At 41.2% G+C, this 23,085-nt stretch overlaps 1 long non-coding RNA gene across 1 annotated transcript in view; it reads right to left on the reverse strand.

Moving 5' to 3' along the window:
- Nucleotides 1-19,548, reverse strand: part of LOC109302811 — a 410,293-nt gene extending 390,745 nt beyond the window's left edge. Inside the window, exon 1 of the long non-coding RNA XR_002098941.1 lies at nt 19,194-19,548. This is a non-coding gene — a long non-coding RNA (uncharacterized LOC109302811). The remainder of the gene's footprint in view (nt 1-19,193) is intronic.
- Nucleotides 19,549-23,085: the final 3,537 nt, after the last annotated feature.

The raw sequence follows: 23,085 nt of genomic DNA on the forward strand, positions 1-23,085 counted from the left end.
TCTGGGGAAATGGCTGCAGGAAGCAGACGGAAGGGGAAGCAGACAGGTGTGTGGAGCACAACGACAGCTGGGAGGGAGTGTGGGTGCACTGGGGCCAATGCCAGTGGGGCCCAGAGTGGGGTGGCAGGAGTGCAGGGCTGGGCTACCAGGGGCTCTATGGAGCTGGGCTGGCTCCCTCCTCTTCCTGCTTGTGCAGTGCAGCCCAGCTCCATTGAGGGGTGGAAAGTGGCAAGAGAAAGGCAGCAGTGGCAGATGGGGAACAAATGGCAGAGCAGGAGCATGGAACCTTGAGGTATGTAGAAAAAAACGTTTAAAGCTGCACCCATGTCCAAATTGTCGAATCCTTCTGAATCTCTCCAAATTGATTTGGAGGGTTCCAATTCAATTCAGAGAAATTAAAGGGTCTCCTGATTCAATTCAGATTCGGCCACCGAATTGGGCTGAATCGAATCAGTGACCAAAGCTTCTCACAGCCCATATGAACACCCACCTAATGCACAGGTAACTTTGACTTACAGACTAGGGACAGAAATTACACATAAACCGGTTGAAATCTATAACACAACAGAAAAGTTTAGTGCATGTAAGCCACTTACAAAATGATGAAAACCAGTTTAAGATAAACCTGGATGGCTGTAGTTTCAAACTTAAGTGATTTCAGTTAAATTGGTTTCTTGAACTTCTGGTTCCCCTGCAGATTCAAGCTAACTCATACTCTCTCCACATCCCACGATGCTTTGCACCTCCCCTGAAATCTCCCCCTCACAGGGTAGGCAGGCTAGCCATGACTCAAGCTTTCTGCTCTAGCTGAGCAGGAAGGTGTGCTCTAGTACCCCCCACGTTTTGGCCTGGGCCACTGCAGGCATGTGTCTGTATTTCCAGAATCAGAAGTAAATGTCTGTTCACTTGCTTATTCGTTCAGTCTATGCATCTTAGACTAACCTGCAAAGATTGAATTAATTCAGCCCCAGGCTTTTTAACTATCTGTACTTAGCCACAGTAGGTGCACCTACACAAGATGTTTACTGTGCAGTTGACTAATTAAATGCACAGTAAACATCTCAGTGTCTACACATGTGGCCCTATTAGGACACAAGAAACTAATAAACTCCACAGCAGGATAGTACTTGTAAACAGAAGTAGAGTTTTGCTGCAGAGTTTTTTTTAATGCAGAGCAGTGCACGTGTAGGCCCTGAGCCAGTTGGCTGGGGCACAAGGGTGCTTCAGTCTGGAGGCTGCCTGCCAGCTAAACCTACAATGAAGCACCATCATGCCACAGCCAACCCCTTTCACAACACATTAAGCCCAGTAGGAGGAGCCTTAGACTGGAAGGCTGAACTCCTTGGGCTCCCTGTCATCTGGGGCTGCTGCAATCCAGCTCAGTGTGCTGCAGTCCAGGCACATGTGTAAACTGCACCCCCAGAAGCTTTCCAGGAGCAATAAACTGCAGAACAATAAGCTCTGCCGTTTATTGTTGTGTTTTAATGGCACGTGTAGATGGGCCCTGCAAGTAATTCATTAGTGGATGCAAAACACTGGGATCTTCTGATGAGAGAGAAGTATTACAAATTTCAAAATATTGTGGTTGTCAACAATATTAACACCTCAAAATGATATGGTTTTAATGTCCCACATACCTGAATATATATTTACTATTACTATTATCTTTTTCTCTCCTGTTACCTGTAAATTAATAATAAATACATGAAAAAGAACTATGAATTTAGATTGGTAAATGCAAATGTGGGGTAAAATCATTTTACTATCTCAACAAGAAGTTTACCTTTTTGCTTAACAGATTTTGAGAGAAATCAATGTGCAGCCAAAAGAGCCAACAAAAAAGAGTAAACAGTTTATAGTTATGATCCCTTTCACTTCCAACAAATAATGATAGTCTGAAGAATGTTTGTAGATGTAGTGGACAAAAGCTATTTTCCCAAGACAGGCATATTTCAAGTATGACCCTTGTAACTGGATAGGCCACATAGAAAATATGTTTCCTTGGACATCTAAATCCTTCCCATGTGCCAGCTGCTGCTTCTTTTCTCAGCCAAACTTTGGTTTCAGCTCTCTGATGCTTCCCTGCTTCCAGATGCTGTTTACCTTCCCTGTCAAATCCAGCCTTTGGATATGTCCTCATTCCCAATCACCTTTTGCTCCTTGGATTGGCAATAGTCTGTCTCCAGTGTCTACCTGCTCCAGTCCCAAGTAAGGCAAGTGGATATTACAAACTAAATAAACTCTAACAAATTAGTCCACTCTAAACAAATTGTATCATACCTAATTTAAGTGTGTTCAAATCAGTAAACATGTAGTTTTTAAGTTCCAGCCACTCATTTTATGTTATTTTCCTCAAATTCATTTAAAAAAAAAAAGAATTGACAGGGGCGGGGGATTGGAGACAATAGGTGAAAATTACAAATATATTGAACACATCTACACAAGACGCTATGTTGCTTTTTTTCGTCTCTACAGTGACATAGTGTCAACAGGCATAAACTGTGACACTACTGCACAGTAGTGTCAGAAATGACCCATGTGGTGCTGGGACTGCACAGTACTGGTGGTTACCACACAGTCATTTAGTATTTACTTTAGCTAGAACTTTAGCTAAAGCAAGTACTAAATGACTGCATAGTAACAACTGCACAGTCAGGTGCACGTGTAGACGTGCCTATTCTGACTGCTTCACACTACTGTGGTGACACAAAGTGGCAATCAATTGACCAGTTAAGGTAGGTTTATGGCTGTTTGCATTGCCAGGGTAGTACAAAGTTACAGAAGCATGCCACCAAATGTGGCTGAATGGTCTCAGGCACTTTGGCTGTGTGAAATTTCACCGGCTATTTCATTTCAACTCTGTTTTGACTCATTTTGAGCTCAAAACAATGAAATTGAAATGAAATGAAAAGCTACAAAAGAGCCTGAAATCAAAATGAGGCTAGTCAAAATTTTTCAAAAGTTTTGAATTGTTTTGAGTTTCGAAGCAGCCAGAAGCCAGGTGGTGGGAGACTGGAGAACCAAGACTGAGCTCCCAGCAGCTCTGCAGCCCTATTTGGCTCAGCCAGGCATGGAGCATAGCCCTGACTTTCCCTGCTTCCTGCACCTGGGCTGTGGAAAGCCGACTGCAGTGCAGAGGAAGGGAACTGAGCCTGGGTTCAGTTCCCTTCCCCAGTGCTGCGATCAGGCTGGGGAAGGGAACTGAGCCCAATCACTCAGTTTCCCTTCCCAGCCCTATGATCATGCTGGGGAGGGGAAGGCAGCTACCTCTTGATCCATCAACCTAAAGACTGGCAAAAATCAAATGATAGGAGTGGTGGGAGGAAAACTCTATATGCAAGTCAAGCAAAATGAGACTCCCCTATACTGCCACCAACCCAAATGCTTACAAAAAAATCATGGGTTTTGCAGGGGGGTTTTTTGTTTTGGACCTTTATTTTATATCAGGCCCATATGCCCCTACCACCTACTTCTGCATATGGATCTTGAAGGTTTATACACTCAGGGCAGAGCATTTACACACTCAGGGCATGGAGGGAATTATTATGCTGACCACTACAGAGCTGCTGTGGTGGCAGCAGCATAACCCGTCATCTCTGCAGTTCAGTTGTTGCTGTTGTAGTGAGGCTGCAGGTGCAGGCTCTGGCTAAAGGATGGGCAGTAGCATATCTGATTGAGTAGGGGAGGGGGAGAAGTGAGCAGGGTGAGAGTCCTGGACACCAGGCTGGTGATCCCCAGGGAACTTGCACTGTGGGGATGTGTAGCTGCTGAAACTAGTGTTGAGGGTGTCTGTCCCCAAGCCTCAGCAGCTAGAGCCCATTGCCACATCCATGCCGCAGCAGCAGCAGTTGGAGTGTGGGGATCCCAAGCCATTGCAGGTAACAATGGATAATATTCTCATCATTTCCTCACCTTGCTTTGTCCTGGGTGTGCTACATTTCTACCCTTAGCCTCTACTACCACAACAAGTTTAAATTCGCTGATGACACCAAAATCTGGGGGGAGGTGAGCACGCTAGCAGGGAGGGCGAGATTGCAGAGGGATCTGGATAGGTTACAGGGGTGGGCTAACAGGAACAGGATGCGTTTTAACACGGACAAGTGCAGGGTGCTGCACTTGGGCAGTAGGAACCAGCAGCACACTTACACAATGGGGAACTCCTTACTCGAGAGCACGGAGGCAGAAAGGGATCTTGGAGTCATTATTGACTCCAAGATGAACATGGGCCGACAATGCGAGGTCATGGTTGGCAGGGCTAACCGGACCTTGTCGTGCATCCACAGGTGCATCTCGAGTAGAGCCAAGGAGGTGATCCTCCCCCTCTACGCGACGCTGGTCAGGCCACAGCTGGAGTATTGTGTCCAGTTCTGTGCGCCACATTTCAAGAGGGATGTGGACAACATGGAGAGGGTCCAGAGGAGGGCCACCCGCATGATCCGGGGACAACAGGGCAGACCCTACAGTGAGAGACTGCGGGACCTGAACCTATTCAGCCTCCACAAGAGAAGGCTGAGGGGGGACCTGGTGACTGTCTATAGACTCACTAGGGGGGACCAGAGGGGTTTGGGGGAGACGCTGTTTCCCCTAGCGCCCGCTGGCATAACAAGGAGTAATGGGCACAAGCTGATGGAGAGGAGGTATAGATTGGACATCCGCAAAAACTACTTCACGGTTAGGGCGGCTAGGAGCTGGAACCAACTTCCAGTGGAAGTGGTGCTGGCCCCTACCCTGGGGGTCTTTAAGAAGAGGCTGGATGCCTACCTGGCTGGACTCATTTGAGTCCCATTTCTCTTTTTTGGGTTTTTTGTTGTTCTCCTGCCCTGGCGGGGGGTCGGGCTAGAAGATCTACTAGGTCCCTTCCGACCCTTAATCTATGAATCTATGAATCTATGAAAGTCTGGGTGGCACAGAGTAGAACAGGGTCTGGGCAACATTCCTCCTACACCCCAATGAGAATCCAGGTCCCTCCCACTTCCCCACACCTGTGGCAGGAATCAAAGGGGGTGAGGGTGTGACTCCACAAATCTACCACCCACTGGATATGTCCTGCAAAGGAGTGCAGTTGGACAAGTTGGACAAAGGCACACAGATAAGCAAGACAAGATATAAAGACAATGTATCTCCTCCTTTTAAGGTTAGGGTGAGAAGTGCTTCTGCAAATGATCCTCAGAGTTGGCATAGGGTATTCCACAGAGACATCTACTTTCTATGGTATTGCTGTCCTACAGAACCCAATGTAGTGGTAGGGTTGGGGGTGGGGAGGCAGGACCGTTAAAGATACTGTAATGTCAAATCAGTTAAGCATTATCCTACTCATTCTTCTGGTTCTATATTCCAGCTTCCTCATTGGGCACTGAAGGTAATTCCCAGCACTTTATACAATTAAGCCTTACAAAAGAATCACCTCAAAATGCACCTACTGAATTACATACATTTTACAGGCAGGTAAACTGAAATGCACACACAGAAAGACAGGCTGATATACAGAGAACCAGATTCAGGTGAGTCTTACCTTATAGCTCCCTACTTAAACAACAGACAACACACAGTCACACAATAAATGCATATTTACTATTTCATATTTAATTACAGAATCAAATTATTAATAATGATACTTAGCATTTATATGGGAATTTTCTCATAAGCCTTCTGTGGATTTTAAACTTAAGCTTGAAACCTTCTGGCAAGATTCTTCATTGCCATGATTCTTACTGCAAAAGTTAAGTGACCTGCTTAAGGTTAAAGTGGGGGTAAAAAGTTAGCACATGGATGACACCTAGGGAGTTTGAGATTTCCAGTTCCAACTCAAACCTCTAGAGTATATCTTAATGCAGTGATAAATTCAAGGTAAAAGACCTCTCTGATGCAGAGAAAGTAGACTGAGATTTTTACTATGCTATTATCCATTTGTTTTCTTTCACATTTATGTCTTTTCTACCGATTACATTTTCAGATATTTGCACTGGAATCAATGTGCTATGACTATGCTTTACAGTCTAACTGAATTTTTTATTTGTTTTCAACAACTTATAAGTGACTTAATAGATACCCTAATTGCATATGAGCTAAGTACCTACAGGTGGGTATACATGTACTTCCAACATGTTGTTCATGTTGATTGATATAAAAGAAAAAAAATCTATCATTTCAGTTGGTTTTATGTTTACCTCCCTCTTGATCTTAATCAGTGAAGTTGCTAACACTTTGTATTTATTTTACAATTTTCATTCCAATGATTTCAAGGACCTCTGAAATCCTTAACTACATAAGCCTGAATAATGACTCACTTACATGCATACTACATTTACTTGTATACCACACATACTTTTCCCCACCAAATTCAGCCTTCCAAAATTGGGGTGTGTCTTAAGAGCTGATACTGATTTTCCTTTACTGGAATAGAAGGACTATAGGGCTACAGACAGAAATTACACATAAGTCCAAATAAGTGATCAGAAAACAGTTCATATCTGTAACACAACAGAAGTTCACCACTTAAACCTCTTTCAAAATGGCTGAAACCAGTTTAAGATAAACCTGGATATATGTAGTATCAGACTTACCTGATTTAGGTTAAATTGGTTCACTGAAATTTTGTCCCAGATCCCCTCCAAATTCAAGTTAACTCACAGTCCTCCTACAGTCCTCCCAAGATGCTTTGCACCTCCCCTGCAAGTTCCCCCTCCCCCTGCCACAGGTTGGGCAAGCTAGCCTTGGCCCAAGCTGTCTTCTGCAGTTGAGCAGGGAGATGTTCTCTAGTGCCCCCCTCCCCCTGGGTTCTCACCAGGGCCACTGCAAGCATGTAACTACATTTCTGGAATCAATAGTGAATGTCTGTTCACTTGCTTACTGGTTTAATCTGTGCAGCTTAGACTAACCTGAAAAGATTGAATTGATTCAGCCTTGGGCTTTTTGATGGCATGCACTTCACCTAGGAGGTACTGGACCAAAATGGCTACCAATTCTCCCTGGTGCAACAAGCAAGAGTCCAGTGTTAACCTTGCAGCTACTAGTGAGGCAGTAGTTTTGGCTGAAGAGCTACTGAGCTTGCTCAGGGTGAGTGAGCTGCTGCATGCTCTCTGTAGTATCTTGATGAAGCTTGTGTATAGAAACAATTCTTCATTATTTAAAGGAACTTGTATAAAGACCTATTTGCAGGAAAGAAGTAATAGTCTTGCTACTGCCCTTACAAGGATCTCTGGCCTAGCCTTGTTGCTGCTCTGCCATACCAGGAAGTTCCTGCTGCCTGACCCAAGGATGCTACATTTCCTAGATATTTTTTGTTTCTAGGATGACTTACTCTATGCCACACAGATGGCCATCACACTGGAAAATCTTTCCTTCTTACACTGTGCCTTCCAAAAACAAGGTGTATGTCATATGTGAGGCCATATGCCACACTAGAAAATATAGTATTATTGTCCATGATTTACTTGCAGAAAAACTGACACACAAAGAGATTAAACAGTACAGTATTAGAACCACATTAATTTATAGATTCATACCAAACAATCTAAACTGGTACACTCTGTTAACCCAAACTTTTCTTTACTGAACAAGTATTTCTATATGAACAAATGCATCACTATGTAATATGTGAGTGAATAATTAGAGTCAATAACATAGTGAGCAAACAGCTGGAGTCAAAGTTAAGCTGTACAGGCAACCATTATCATTAGTGTTTCCTGATTTCAGAATAATTAACTGTGATCCTTTAATAATCCATTTAACAGTGTTTTGTCCTTTGTGTGTATTTTTAATGAAATAAATAAAAGCATTATAAAACTCTGTTCTCATGACTTTGCATTGCTGAAACAGAATGTATGAATTTCATAATGAAGAAGTACTTGGTGAAATACAACCAAAAAATCCTCTTGCACATAGGATCTGAATAGAAAGTATGGTCCTTAACAACATCTTTCAGTCTCCCAGGTTAAGTATCAAGCAGTATAAAAGCCTGAGGCTGAATCAATTCAATCTTCAAAGGTTAGTCTAAGCTGCATAGTTTAGACTAACTGAAAAGCAAGTAAACCAATGTCACTTTTGATTCTGGTAATGCAGCCACATGCCTGCAGTGGCCCAGGTAAGAAGTTGGGGAGCACCAGAACATGCCTCTCTGCTTTGCTGGAGCAGACAGCTTGGACCAAGCCTAGCTTACCCACCCTGCAAAGGGGTTGGAGTTGTGGGGGAGGTGCAAAACATCCTGGGATGGTGGAGGACCATGAGTTAGCTTGAATCTGGAGGGGATCTGGGAGTTCAATAAGCCAATTTAACCTAAGTCAATTAAATCAGATACTACATCCATCCAGGTTTATTTTAAACTGGTTTTGGACTCTTTGAAAGCAGTTTGTGTGCACTGAACTTGTGTTGCATTTCATATTTCAACCACTTTCCAATCATTTATACCAATTTATGCATAACTTCTGTCTCTAGCCCCAAGGTCCTAATACCAAAAGGAAGCACAGCAAATTATATCTGCAATCAACTTAAAATGCTCTGTGGGCCCCTTTAGGCCAGGTACAGACATTATACTTTTACTGGTATAAGTGATCGGAAACCATTTGATACCCATAACAGAACAGAAGCTTGGCACACAAAACTGGTCTATACCTGTAATAGAACTGAAGTTTGACACACAGACTAGTTTAAAATGGCAGAACCCAGTCTAAGATTCCCTCTCCACACACCCCCAACCAAAGCTAAATGTGTGTTCTGTTTGCTACCAATGTAAGCTATGCTGCTTACAGAAAAACACATAACTTAGACAGATTCTGCCTGGGTCTTTTTTGAATGTATGTACCAAGTCTTAATGTAAATAACTCTTTCTAAAACCTCAATGTAATGATTCTTAATGTCTGAAACAAATTGAGGGTACACCCATTCTCTGGAACCCAAGTAACTGCTAGCGGAAAATGAGTGGTCTCTGTCAAAATTTGGAATATGTAAGAGGAATGTAAATCAAGTATGGGAATTAGGTTTGATGTCTTCCTTACAAGATGTTCAAAATGAGAATTTCTGTCTTGCCTTTTTATGTCTTTGTAATATGCTGTTTCTTGCACAGCTAAGTTATTCAGGATGTCTGAGCAGTCCAGCCTTTCTTGGTGTCATGTTTTATGAGGATTGAAGAAAATCCAGGACAAAATGTACTGCATGTGTACAATGTCTGATTTTCATGTATTACTTATAAGAAAAAATGCAATGAAACACTCAGAAAAACATTCCTTTGACAGAGGAGGCACAAATACTGAAATTCCACCTCAGCCCTTTGGACATATCGATTCAAAAACAGGTCACAAGAACTTACTTTAGTTTCATTTGAAATTTTCAACAGAAGAACGTATCCTTCCACTCAATAGAAGCTTAAACATATTTGCACTAAATAAAAAAGTCAAATCAAAATATTCACCTTTGGACTGATACCAAGCATAGAATAATTTCAGGTAAATTTTAGGAATAAGTTGTGGAAAAGAGCAAGGAAAAACTGGGTGCATCTACACATGGAATTAATGTAAAGCAATAACTCAGGGCCAGTTTGAGTTGGATTAAACTGTTCTCAGGTGCAGTGTCTACATGTGTCCCAAGGACAACAGCAATTTGAGCCAGGGAAGAGCAGGCCCCAGGCTAGCTGGGCTGTCTGGGTACAATTTATGCTCATGGTCAGCATCTACATGTGTATTTCAGCATAGTAGATTACTCTGGTGTAAGGAGCATCTACACCCAACAGTACTATCTTACAGTAGAGTTAATTTGTTTACTGCACCCTAATACTGGTGCATGTGTAGATGCTGACACTTTACTGCAGAGCTAATTAGTCTACTCCACAGTAAAGTGCAATGTCATGTAAACTTAACTGGAGCCATCTCTTCATTCCTGCAAGTCTCTTGGGGCTTTGCAGGAAGTTTTTTTGTTTATTTTTTGTTTTTGCAGGGGTTCTTTTCATTTATTTTTAAGCGACAGAGAGAGAGATCAACATCAGACAGTAACATATTACTCCGGAGTAAATTAGTCTACCCGGCAGCAAAGTGCACTCTTATGTAAACTTAACTGGAGCCATCTCTTCACTCCTGCCAAACTTCTGGGTGGGGGGTAGTATTTGTTTGATTTGGTTTAGGTTTTTTGCGGGAGGGAGAGACAGTATTTTTATTTATTTATTCTTGAGAGAGAGACAGACAGACAGGGATCAGCAGCAGGCTGTAGGGTTTCTACCAAGTGTAAAAAAATGTAAGAATATAAAGGGAAGGAGATTTCCAGAATCATGGTTTCTCCTTTAGTATAAAGTAATAATTTTAGGATGGGTTTTCCAAACATGCTTGGTGCCAATATAACTCTAAGCCAGCTGAAGTTAATGGTAAAAGTTCTACAGTCTTTAGTGGGAAGACTGTATGTTTTACATTCAATATTATCTGTAATGTCTACCTGCAGCAGTCAAGCTTGATTTAGAAAACATATTGATGTTTTAAGGTGCTTTTGGTATTAGCACTGCTGTTCAGAGCTATTCAATATTGTTAACAGCAGGGAGGGTACTTTCTACTTTACAATATTAGGAATTGGTCTCATTTCACTTAAATTTTATTATCTAACACCATACATATACATTGTTTTGTATAGCACTGCTAAAAGGCAAACCTCTATCAGCAAAGAATTTACCATCTGTTGGACAATCTTTAAAGCACGAAGGTTACACAGGGCATTAGCAGGGTCAGAGTTGAAAGGCTACATAAAGTAAATTAGTCCTTAAGTGATAGTTTATAAAAAGGGAAAAAGAGGGCACTCGATATATTGCAACACTCACTATATCTAATAAAATGAAGTGTTTAAATAGTTAACATTGACACTGAATATCAATGCCATCATTAGGCTTTACAGGTGCCACTACACTAACAGAATGGACAGGTGTTCACAACTCTGAGTCATGGCTTTATGGAAACACCTAAAGAAAGGCATGGGCGTGTGCTAACTTAAACTACCTACGATGTGTAACAGTAGTATTGAAGACACATCAGCGTAGGCTGGAACATACTAACAGTCAGAGTGCAAACTATCCAGGGACACAGGGTACAGGCAGATAGCTAGCATATGCTAAAACCCAGGTTACTACATCTTAACTGCTCTTACCAACGCTAGCTGGGTTAATTTAGTACAGATATAGCAGCATGCATTACAATTGCACCTTCCTTCAATATGTAGGCCTAACTCTTGGCTACTGACACAAGTTACATATAAACTGGTTTAAGTGATCAGAAAATGGTTTAAAACTGTAACAGAACAGAAGTTCAGTGCACATAAACCAGTTTCAAAATGGCCCAAACTGGTTTAAGATAAATGTGGTTGAATGTACTATCTGATTTAGGTCATCTGGTTAGTTAATTGATTTAGGGCAAATTGGTATATGGAACTTCTGTCTTAGACCCCTTCCTGATTCAAGTTAAATCACAGTCTCCCAGCATCCTAGGATGCTTTGCAGCCCTAGGTTGGGCTGTGCTGTCTGCTTGAGTTGACCCTGGCTGGGGTCTCTTGCCGATGGGAGAGGGGAGGCAGGTGAGTTTAATCCCCTTCCCTCCCCACTCTTTGCCTGAGGTGACCACACCACCCCACTGCCTGAGCAGCAAGCAGGGGGGAAAAGCTGGGAAGACTTGGCTGGGGTCCCATGCTGGTGGGAGAAGGGAGGCAGTGGGGGTTTAAACTCCCTTCCTCGCCCCTCTCACCTGAGGCACTGTCCAGGCCACTGTTCTGGCCATGCCCCCCTGCTGCTCAAGGACAAACATGACAAGGGCTGCTTCCCCTTTCCCCTTCCAGGTACAACCCAGCTGGGGTCCTTGTAGGCCAGGGTGGGGGTTTAAACTCCTCCCCAATCATACTCAGTGGCCTGCCCCTTGCCCACCCTCCCCCCCGCCCCGTCCCCAGCTCAGCTTCCTTCCAGCCTTCCAGCCATTGCTAAGGGGAAGGGAGGACTTGCTTTAGTGCCTCCCAGCTTTTAGCCTGGGCCACTTGCTTTTTGGTTCAATCTATGCAGGTTAGACTAACTTGCAAAGATTGAATCAATTCAGGCTTGGGCTTTTTGAATGTCTGTACTTAGCCCAATATAGTAGCTTGCATTACAATTGCACTTTCCTTTACTACGTAGGCCTGACTTTTGTGTCAGGCTATTTGCAGGCCCAGACAGGTATCATACAACGCATAGACTCAGCCCACATGTGGAGTACTGTGGCAATCTTTGGAAGATTATCCCTATGTGCCTGAAGATATACATTGGCAGTCATGTTGGACACTCCTCCATCCTTAAATTTAGGGCCTCATCCAAACCCTGCTGAAGTCAGGGCATGTCTGTACTGCTGCTGCTGCAGTGCTCTTGACAGCTATACTGCAACTCTGCCCTTACCCATACATTTCTACTCCCAAAGTGTCAAAGCCAGAAATGAAGCAGTGAAGCTGTGCTGAAGATGCTTCCTGCTTCTAGAGAGCTCAAGAGTGGTGGTGGGGCCACAACCTAGGGTGTCGTGACCACTTTCTTTCTGAGCTCTGCATATCCAGGGTGGGACAAGGTTTACAAGTGGCACTCAAAAGAGCTTTGCAGAAGCTCAACAAACATACCTATAGAGCTTTTCACTACTTAGATTAGGTCCCCCATGTAGAAACAGAAAGAGATTTAAGAAAGGGAATAATCTGGTCAGAGGATGATTCTGAGCCTTCTGCCTACTCTTTCACTCCATCTAAGCCCTTAACTAGAGTTTTGTTATATTTTATCTCATTTTCCATTCTGCAAATGGCCTGCCTCCCTTCCCGAGGCTGAGTATGTGAACTGAACTGTCACAAGGGATCCAAACAATTGGTTCTTACGGGTATTTAAAAAAATTACCAGAATCTTGTTTCAAGTGAGAGAGACAATCAGAGTAAACATACATAAAATGTGCCATGACAAATTTAACCATCAGTCTTAACCTCATTCCTCATTGGTAAAGGGTGATTTCACCACTTACACCTCTCTCTACTATTCCAGCAGCTATTTCAGAATGACACAAATAACATGCCCACTTTACCTTAGGGAAATGTTTCTTAAAGCATCCAATTCAAAGGGATATGAACAGGAATATTTCAAAACAGCCAGTAACATTTTCTCTTTGTTATTTTCACATGTCATTTGTTCTCAGTATTTTTTTTCTCTACTATCAGTCAGATGGTCCCTTCTACATACTTCAGTTGGCACTTCTTAAGGAAGTGCCTTCTATCAATGATGGATAAGACACACTGTCTCAGACAGAACAGATTTTCCCTCCCACCTCATCTTTCTTCTGTGTTTATATGTCTCTTTCCATTTTCCTCCTTTAATCTCTAACTTCTCAGCTCCACCCCTCACCCCTATTATCTCTTCTCATTCCTTTTGTCTATTCCTGTTCTATCCCACCATAAAGGTAATATTGTGGCCCTCATCACTGTAGAATTTGAACATCTCTCCTCTTGCCTATGCTGTTTTCACCTTCACCACAATCCTTTGTTAGATTCCTCTGTTGATCTGCTTCAAGTGCATTGGCAGCAGAGTAAAAGTGAATTGAAAGCTGATCACAGAATTTCCAAGATCAGGTTTCCATTCACTTTCACTGTCTTCTTAGGCACTTGGAACAGAAAAGCAGAAGGCAAAGTGTAGGTGAAGAGACAGGTGGTCCCACTCATTTCATTAGAACCTACATAGAGTACAATAGGCAGGGAAGCTGTATGAAGCTTGAGAAGCTATAAAACAGCTTCAGTGAGAGAATTACACCATACAACAGTGGTTCTTAACCTTTTTACACTCAAGACACCCCTGGGTAGGCTCACAGCACCTCTTGGAAAATTCTGACTCTTAGATTTCACTCTTTTTTGACTACAGAAAAATAATAGAGTAGTTTTTTCAGTTGCAAAGAACTCAGAAAGACCACAGCTATGGATTTGTATCTGAAATCTCTGGGTTTATCTTGTGACTCATGTTTGCAAACCTAATAGTGGCATCCTGGTTGAGAATCACTAATCTACAACGTTAGGGCCAGTCCCAGTTCCATTACATTAATAACAATAAAACTGCTGGCTTCACTAAAATGTGGTTTGGCCTGAAATCCATGGTTTACCTCATGCAGTTAGTATGAGATGATCCCAACTTGCTGTGAAGTTAAACAAGAGGGAAGATGGCACAGTTGTTTATATTGTACCAGGAGGGTTTATACTTAGCCAAAAGTTAGTCATCTATATATACTCTGCTATAATTACCCTGTCTTCTTCCCAAACAAAACCATGATCTGTTGCAGTATTTCATACTTGTTCCTGTCCAGGCTCTGCCCATTTTTATTCAAAATCCTATCTCCACATACAATTTTAAGTGGGGCAGCACCACCTTAAATCCCACAATCAAACCTGTAATGTAGGAAGACTTCTAGACAGCTCTGGTCTCCTCTTCTCTCTCTGCATCTGCTTTAGTTTGACCCCTTCTCTGCTTGCAGAACAGGGCTAGTCAGGAGGGAGGTCTTCCTGACAATTGAGCATTCCTTGGAGCAGCACTAAGTAACTTGGTTGGGCCAAATGCTTTAAGGAGAGAAATCCCTATAGCTAAAATGACTGGCCACAAACTGGGATTGTGTAGTAATGATCTGAGTCCAGAGAAACATATACCAATGGTGCATAAATCCTCTGCTCTAAGTCTGGTCTGGTCTCCAGATGATACAACTATTTACTCAACACCAGTGCTGACAACTGGAGTTTCTTCTGAGGCTTATGATTCTGGTGCCTTTCTTGAAGCTCAGCTCCTGGAGTCATACGATTATTTGAAAAATATGTCTTGACCATGATAATTGGAGAGAAAACTTGAAAATGTAGCCACTGCAACAATAAAGCATATTAAAAAAACCTGTTTTTATTTTTTCAATATCATTATATCTCCCTCAACTTCTTAGAATTTGAATAATAATTTCTGGACATTTAGTAATACTGTAACTCACCCTATATTTCAGATGCAATAATTTTCTCCTGTACCTGCATAACATGCTGCATCTTTCAGTCACAGGAGGTCTGCAAATGTGTTCATCTTTAATACAAAGCTCTCTTTCTACCCTTGAAGACATGCTTCCTTAAGCACAAGTGAGTCCTACTGACTCATCTTATAACTATTCCAGGTACCTCCCAGATTTCTCTCTGAAAATCAAGTGTGAAACTGTTATTGAAAAGGAAAAAAAATATGTCTTAACATAAGGTTTTTCTAGGTTCTCTTCCACCCTACTTTCCTCAAACAGAACAGATTGAAAGGACGGTTAAAAGGAACAGTGCATCTCTAGTTCATACTAAAATCTCCTCTCTTCCCCTTCCTATGCAGCCACCCTGGCTAGGGACAGACATTCAAAAAGCCTGAGCCTGAACTGATCCAGTCTTTGCAAGTTAGTCTAACCTGGCTAGACTAAACAGGTTTGTAACTGAACGACATACCAGAAATGCAGGCACATGCAGGCATTTCCCAGGCTAGAAGCTGGGAGGGGGGGCAGTGCTAGAGCAGCCCTCCCTTCCCTTGCACACTACTGACCTGAGGGGTGGCATGGCCAGCCTTTGGCAGGACACACTGATTAGTTCAGCAGGGAATAGATGACAGTGTTTATCACTCCATTAAGAAAACAACAGAGCAAATATTACCAGCTCTCTGTTGATTCTACCTGTTGATTCAGCAGGGACTGTAGCCAGCATGTGGTATGCTAACTTATACACAGACACCTCTCCACAAGGCAGAGAGGAGGGGGGAATTCCTGCTTATCAGGGAGTGGTGAGAGGGAGGGCTTGAGCAGTCTACTTTTCCTGCCAGAGCTGCAGCTAGGGAGCAGAGGGGAGGGGCTAGCCCTGTTGTAGAGCAGAGAACCCAGCCCAGCCCAGAGAGCATGCCGGGATACTGGGGGAGTCTGATATCTCTTAAACCAACAAGGGACTGAGACAGACATTGTATAAACTGGTTTGACCCAAATTAGCTAAGTCTGATACTACATTCAACCAGATTTATCTCAAGCCAATTTCAGCCATTTTCACGTGTATGTTCTAGTTTATGTGCACTGAACATCTGTTCTGTTACAGGTTTAAACCAGTTTCTGATCACTTTAAACCTATTTATGTGTAATGTCTGTCCCTAGCCCCTGGGTATAGTATATATAAACCTTCCAAAGGAACAAAACATCTAAAAGTAATGTAATTTTTCTTTGAAGTTTTTTAAAACCGCCTCTCTTCTAGTGTCTACTTGAATTAAATGAACCAACAAAAACTTTTCATTTTGTGATAGGAGGTGGCTTTCTTCTATGTGCAAATGCATATATTAAATATATATGGCATTTGTCACCTTGGCCTGGCTTGTAGCTTCCATGTGAACTGTAGCTTTGTTTTGGTTGGTAGGAAAGCAATCATAATTCTTCTTGATCACCTGTATCACTAACACAAACATAATCAAAGTACTTACACCTGTTGTGAGATGATGATCTTTTGATGCATTCAAAGATTGGGAAATTATTATTAATAATCAGAATTTTGCTCATCTTGGTTGCTTTGCATCAGGAAAAAATGTTTTTATAAAATTTAATTATGCCGCATTACCAGCCTGCAAGAAAGTATCCCTATGTTACCAATGGGAAAAAATCAAGGCACCAAGAGGTTAGGTGACTTGCTTGAAGTCATACAGGAGGTTATTGTCAGAGATGGCAATAGAAACTATTACTTCTCTCCCCAGTCCTATTGTTCCTCCCCAGAAGGCACACTCTTCTCTAAGGGACTGCAAAAGGTTTTGGGGGAGATAAATCTGTATTCACCCAAACTATTTTCCTTGAGATTTTTGGGATAGGAAAAGCATTTCAAAATATATTCACCCCCATCTTCCCACAGTCCAGGAAAAGTAATCTACTTATACTATAAGGCTAAGTACAAACAGTCAAAAACCCTGAGGCTGAATTGATTCAGTCTTTGCAGGTTAGTCTAAGCTGCATAGATTGAACTGATAAGCAAGTGAACAGATATTCACTTTTGATTCCAGAAATGCAGCCATGTGCTAGAGCAGACCGCTTGACTCTAGAAGGGATCTGGAACAGAAGTTCAATAAACTGATTTAACCACATCCATCCAGGTTTATCTTAAACCAGTTTCAGTCATTTTGAAAGTGGTTTATATGCACTGAACTTCTGTTGTGTTACAGATTTGAACCCGTTTCCAATCATTTATACTGGTTTATGTGTAATTTCTGTCCTTAGCCGAAGGGTACCTTCCCCCCTTTATGGAAACTTGCTATAGAACTTTAAAAAAAAAGAAAAAAAAATGTTTAACTGTTTAAGGACCCAGCTCAGAATGACTATCCTCCTCAGACAGTGTAAAACTTCTCCAAAAAAAAAGGGAAGGAAAAGAAAAAGAAAAAGAAAAAAAAAAGACGGGAATCCAGTTTGCAATAAGAACGTGGCATGTGGCATCTGCTCAAAATGTGAACTTGCCATTTCAACACACTTTCCAGTCCCCATGCATTTCTGGAGTCATGTTAATTTCTCCACAGCATCTGAGGCAGAATTTACACTATCACAATGGATGGGCAGGAGGGAGAACTTTAGTTTGGCAGAAACAGAGTATAATAGGTAAGTGACAGTGAACTTGTTTGTTTGGAAGGACTTGTTCAAGAGTTTGCATCTCTAGCAAACACTTTTGACATACATCTGAAACACCAACTTCAAAAATAGGTACTCTCTTACATACTATATTTTCTTTCCCAAGTTGAGTTTATTATCTCAAAATAAAAGTTTATAAATAAGTATCAAGACTGCCTTTTATGTAAAAGCAATTCTGTTATATTTTGTAAGATCATCCAGCTAAAGGAAATATGTTCCTTTAACTGAACATAAATTGTTCCAAAACTTCTCAAGTACTTCAGTCCAAATTCAGTTATTCACTTTTTGAAAACAAAGCACAAAAATTTTTAAAGAAAGGATATTGGATTCCATGTGGTACCCGATTGTATTCATGCTGGAATAGAGAAAGCAGACAGGCTAGTTTGTTAAATAGCAAGCATTTTAAATGAACAGAGTATGTTGAGTAACTTTGACATGCACTGATGATTAATTAGTCTAAATTTCATCAACTCAGCAGTTTTTAAAAACATTTCTGATGGTACTGTCAACTTGTTAATACTGTTACCTTTTGAATAAAACTTTTTCCCCTTGAAATAACAGTACAGCTTACATTGGTTTTATGACCATTATACTGAATAATTTTCTTAGAAATATTTAAAACAAAGCCTCTTCAATAACATTGCAAAAGAAACCTGCATGCTCCTTAAAATAAAACTACTAAGCCTGGTCCTTGATATGATTTTGTTCCTTGCATAAAATCAAAATATCTCAATCTTTCTAATATTTTCATAAATATGTATACAAACACAAATCCTTCATATCTAAACAGAAATCAGAATTACTGAACGTTGCCTCAAGATAAAGTTATGTGCATCACAACAAAGGAATGCAAAAAGCTACAACAAAGCTCAAGTAAATAAAATAAATACAGACCAAAAAAAAAGCTGGATTTTCCCAAAAATATGATTTTGTCAAAAGAACAAAGCACACACAAAGAGCATGTAAAACCTGAATTCAAAACACATTTATTTAAAAAAAGACGAGGACACATGTTTTTCTCTTTTAGTTCGAAAAATAAAGGGCACAGCAATGAGTCTTGCTGGCAGGCAGATAACTCACAGGCCCTGACCCTTCGACTCACCAGGAATTCAAACACAAAGCTCTTTTCATAGTGACCGTGCCATACATTCTCAAGATAAGGCGGCAAAATAAGGAGTAGTGAAGAGGTGCCATGGAGCTCAGACTATACAAACTATTCATGTAAATTGTTGCATTCACTTATTCACCCATATGTCGCTGCACACCTGATCCTGCTTACACAGCAGTTTTACGGCAAAACAGCAGCAAAGCAATATGATTTTAAAACAGCGACACACCTCCTAAAACAGACACAAAGAACACATGTACAAGGGGCAAGGACAGGGCCATCCCTCTACAACATTGTATCGTTCGGAATTAAAACGCGCCTCAGGAAAAATAACCTGAAACACGACGAGTTTCCAAAATGGACTGCTTTGTTAAAACAGGAGGATTTAAAAAAAAAAAAAAAAAACCAACAGCAATAAGCACACTTAAAGCAATATTACAAATCTGACTCACCATAGAAAAGCAACAGTTGCCTGAAGTTAGTGTATTATTTTCTGCCCTGTTCCATTTCACGTTTTGTCTATAGTTGTCCAACACTTAGTAGCTCAGAGCTGCCACACAGAGGCCCCTCCAGTGATCTGGCTTATTTGCCTGTCAGTTTGAGTCTCAGATTCTGTCCTATGCAGCTGTGCACTTTGCTGGAGTCCTAATAATTTTCCATAAGCTTTCTCCCTGCCTCAAGTAGGCAATTTGCTTTCTCTGTTCAATAAATACTCAGATCACTTTTCTGGTACTCACAGGGATAAAGCTTTAAGTTGTTAGTCTTCTAGTTAAGGAGTTCTTACTAAGTAGTGGGTGGAGAAGACTAAGCTCAGTACAAGGAAACTCTGCGCATAATCAGAACTCTGAGAAACTTCCTCCCATTCCCCCAACCCCTCCTCTCGCTAGGCTAAGCTGCCAGTGCCTCCTTCACAGAATTTAGGAATGTAAAGGGAGGACTCAAAGAGGCCCAGTCAGACAAGCCTTTCTCAATCAATTAGCTTGCAGCCATTACTTGTGACCTTAGGTCACGCAACATAAGTGTGTGGGGTGTGCCTTTAGGGGTACCAAAGCTACTTGCTAAAACTTACATAACCAAAAGTGTTCAAACATCAAATAAACACTGAAAGCTAGAAAATATTTTTCCAATACCACAATTTTTTCAGGAAGCACAATATTTGACCAAAGAACTATTACACTGCTTTTTCCAGTAATAAGTCATGGGATGCTTATAACTTTTTTTTCCTATAAATATTTCATATATATATATACCCATATATATGTGTGTGTGTGTATGTGTGTACACACATACACACACACACATATATGTATGTATGTATACACACACACACACACACACACACACACACACACACATATTCTCTCTTCTGTCTCTCTTGTTCCATGAGGGGCAGGCTTTTGGGATATTGAAATAACATTGGCTTTTTCAAATGGTGTTTGGAAAAAGAAATGCAGTCTGATGGAGCACATGGCTTTATTTGCTAAAATGTAACTATACTGGCTCTACTGTGACAAGACAGGAAGCTTATTCAGAGCACAAAATTCATCGTAAGTATTCCAAATTCTCTGCAGCAAATGAGTTTAGATTGTTCAAACCCCACGGTTCATCTTAATATTTCACCATAACAAATAGAACAACTGAAGTCATAAAGCCCTCAAACATTTAAATGAGGTGATACAGCCCCCTGGACTTAATACGCGGTGAGAAGAGGGCGTAATTTACACCAATTCCCACACATCAAAAATACGCCCCTTGGTGTGAAAGAAAACTTCAAAAAGCGCTTCAGCTTCATATCCTGCCAACCCAATGACATGGAGATGATACCCTGGAAAAGCCATGAGGGAGTCCTGATTTCAAAAGCAGATCCATGACTCCCCCTTTCTGGGCCAGACAAGATCAATGCACTGCAGGGGTGATGCACTTTAATCTCAGGGCACATCGCAAAGAATCTCTTACAAGTGCTGCAAGTCAAGGCTCACATAAGGTTTGAGGGAAGCTAACTAAGCCATACTGAACTCTAAAGACCAACAGCAAGGAAAACGCACACAAAGTGAGAAAGTAAAGATAAGCCATGAAACTCAGTCCCATGTAGATGGCTTGCACACAGATTGTTCATCACTAAAAATCCCAACTGAACTCTCTAAATTATCAGTGTGGTTTCAAATAACTTCAGAGATTCATACCCATGGATCTGTCCTAAGGATCAGGGCCCCGGAGTGTAAATGTATTGAGGTGCTTATCTTGTGCATGGACCATTATATTGTCGGCATATATTCAATGCAATCTGATTTAAATCCTGGGAAGGCCCTGGTAGTGAAAATGAAAAGTTTGAGATGTTTAAAATTAAGATACTTGACTAGGATTTAAGATATCGATTTTCAGTTCCTTCCTCTGCCACAGATTTCCTGTTTGATTTTTAGGGCAGTATTTTAATTTATTTGTACATCAGTCCCCAGTTCTGTGTTATATGGTAGGTCAGTATGGCTAGGCACCTTACTTATTCACTCACAGGTTTTAGGAAGGTTTTAGAGACAGAAAATAATTTAAACTATGGGGCCCTTCTACACAACAGTGGATGCACCAAGCTGCAGAATTAATATTATAGCAAGACTGTGCCTACAGCATACACTGCTACACATCACAGGATTTCTTGGTGAATACAAAAAGAGAGAAAGTGCACACAGTAGATGAATCACCTCTCAATTCAGACCAGTTCTACTGTTGGGGTTAAGCACAGACACAGATCCTCTAGGAGAGGAATGTGAAATCATGCACGTCAGTATTTTTGCACATTACTATTCCTTCCACCGATTTCAGTGAGACTACCCACAAAAACTGGAGTTCCTCACATGCCAGACAGCTTCCATAATAGAGTGCTTGGTTCACAAGGTAAATGCTTAAGGGTCTTGTATTTCAAATCTAACTTTTTTCAGCAAACAGAAATCCCAGTTGGGTAGAGTCCAGGGTTTCCTGACAATAGTTCCCAGCAGATTTTAAGGAATGAAGAAGTCACTGCAACTTCTCCTACCTGTGATTTTCCAGGCATCTTGAGTGTAAGTATTTGCCTTTTATCTCAGTTTTTCCCTTTAAACTACAAATTCTAAACCAAGATATGCCCTAGCACCCCATTTGGAAGAACATTGTAGTAGTGCACGGCTTTCTTTTGGCAAGATGAATGTAGAAAATTTACCACACAACCAACAAGACATTTAAAGGAAGTTTTTAATGTGACTTAAAACAATGCCTGCACATTGGAAATAATACTTAGAATAATAGCTTCTCTTGGCACCACTGATTCCTCAGGCTGATAGCTCTTCCTTTTCCTGATTGCTGGCTCTAAGGTTACCTCTCCACTGGCTCTTCTCCATTACTGCCACATTTCAGCCAAGCAAAGGCAGCATGAATTATTTCAATACAATCTATGACACAGAAAACTATATAGCAGCAATGAGGCTTTAGTATTTCAAAGAGTAAATACAAGATGGTGGCCAGGATTGTATCATTTCCCTGGAATTTTGCAAGGGTTTGGTCTCTCTCCCATGAGCCAACATCACTGAAATGGACAGAACCAAATATTGACTTAAGGAAAGAGTTCGTTTTAGCATTCCAGCCGAGGTGACATGAAAAGGACACTCTGTGCCCAAAAGCTTGTCTAACATTTTTCCCAAATATACAGCTGATTGAATAAAAGATATCACTAAAAATAATTCCCTTAATTCTTGTCTTAAGGTGTTTAAGGATAAATAGATGCCATACATTATTGCACAAATGGCTGTGTGGCATTGATGGGTGATATACTGACATTCTGTAGACAATGTAAAATGATATCCTCCCCTGCTTTCCCAAAATACCAAAGCTGGAAGCCTATCTTAAATTAACCATCAATACTATGACTTCTACTTTTACTCAATGCAATTGTCACGCAAGCTCTTCCAGTGAGAGGTAAATTGTTATGCAGAGAATATTTCTCTCCATATTTCTCCCTCCCTCCACTGAAACATCCCCATATGTGTTACAGCAAAGAGGAGGACAGTTTTTATATAATAATATAGCTTGGTCACTTTCTCCTTCCATGGTCTCAGTTCAATGTTTTTTGCTCCTTGCTATACAACCGACAGAGAACATGAGCCTGGTTGGTAAAGCATTCTGGGATGGTTTGCTTGTATAATAATTTAAATAGCCCCAGAATTAAGTGAAAACAAGGCAACAACACTGAGACCCAATTCCAAAAGATCAGGCTCTCCCTCCCCTCTTCACCCACAAGAAATGTACCTCTTCAGTAAGACAAAAAAGCTGCAATAAGCAATTAATATGGAATATGATCATAGTTTCTCAGCTGTTGTC

This window comes from Gavialis gangeticus, unplaced genomic scaffold, assembly GCF_001723915.1.
Source record: "Gavialis gangeticus isolate Ggan-Ray unplaced genomic scaffold, GavGan_comp1, whole genome shotgun sequence".
NCBI lineage: Eukaryota > Metazoa > Chordata > Crocodylia > Gavialidae > Gavialis > Gavialis gangeticus.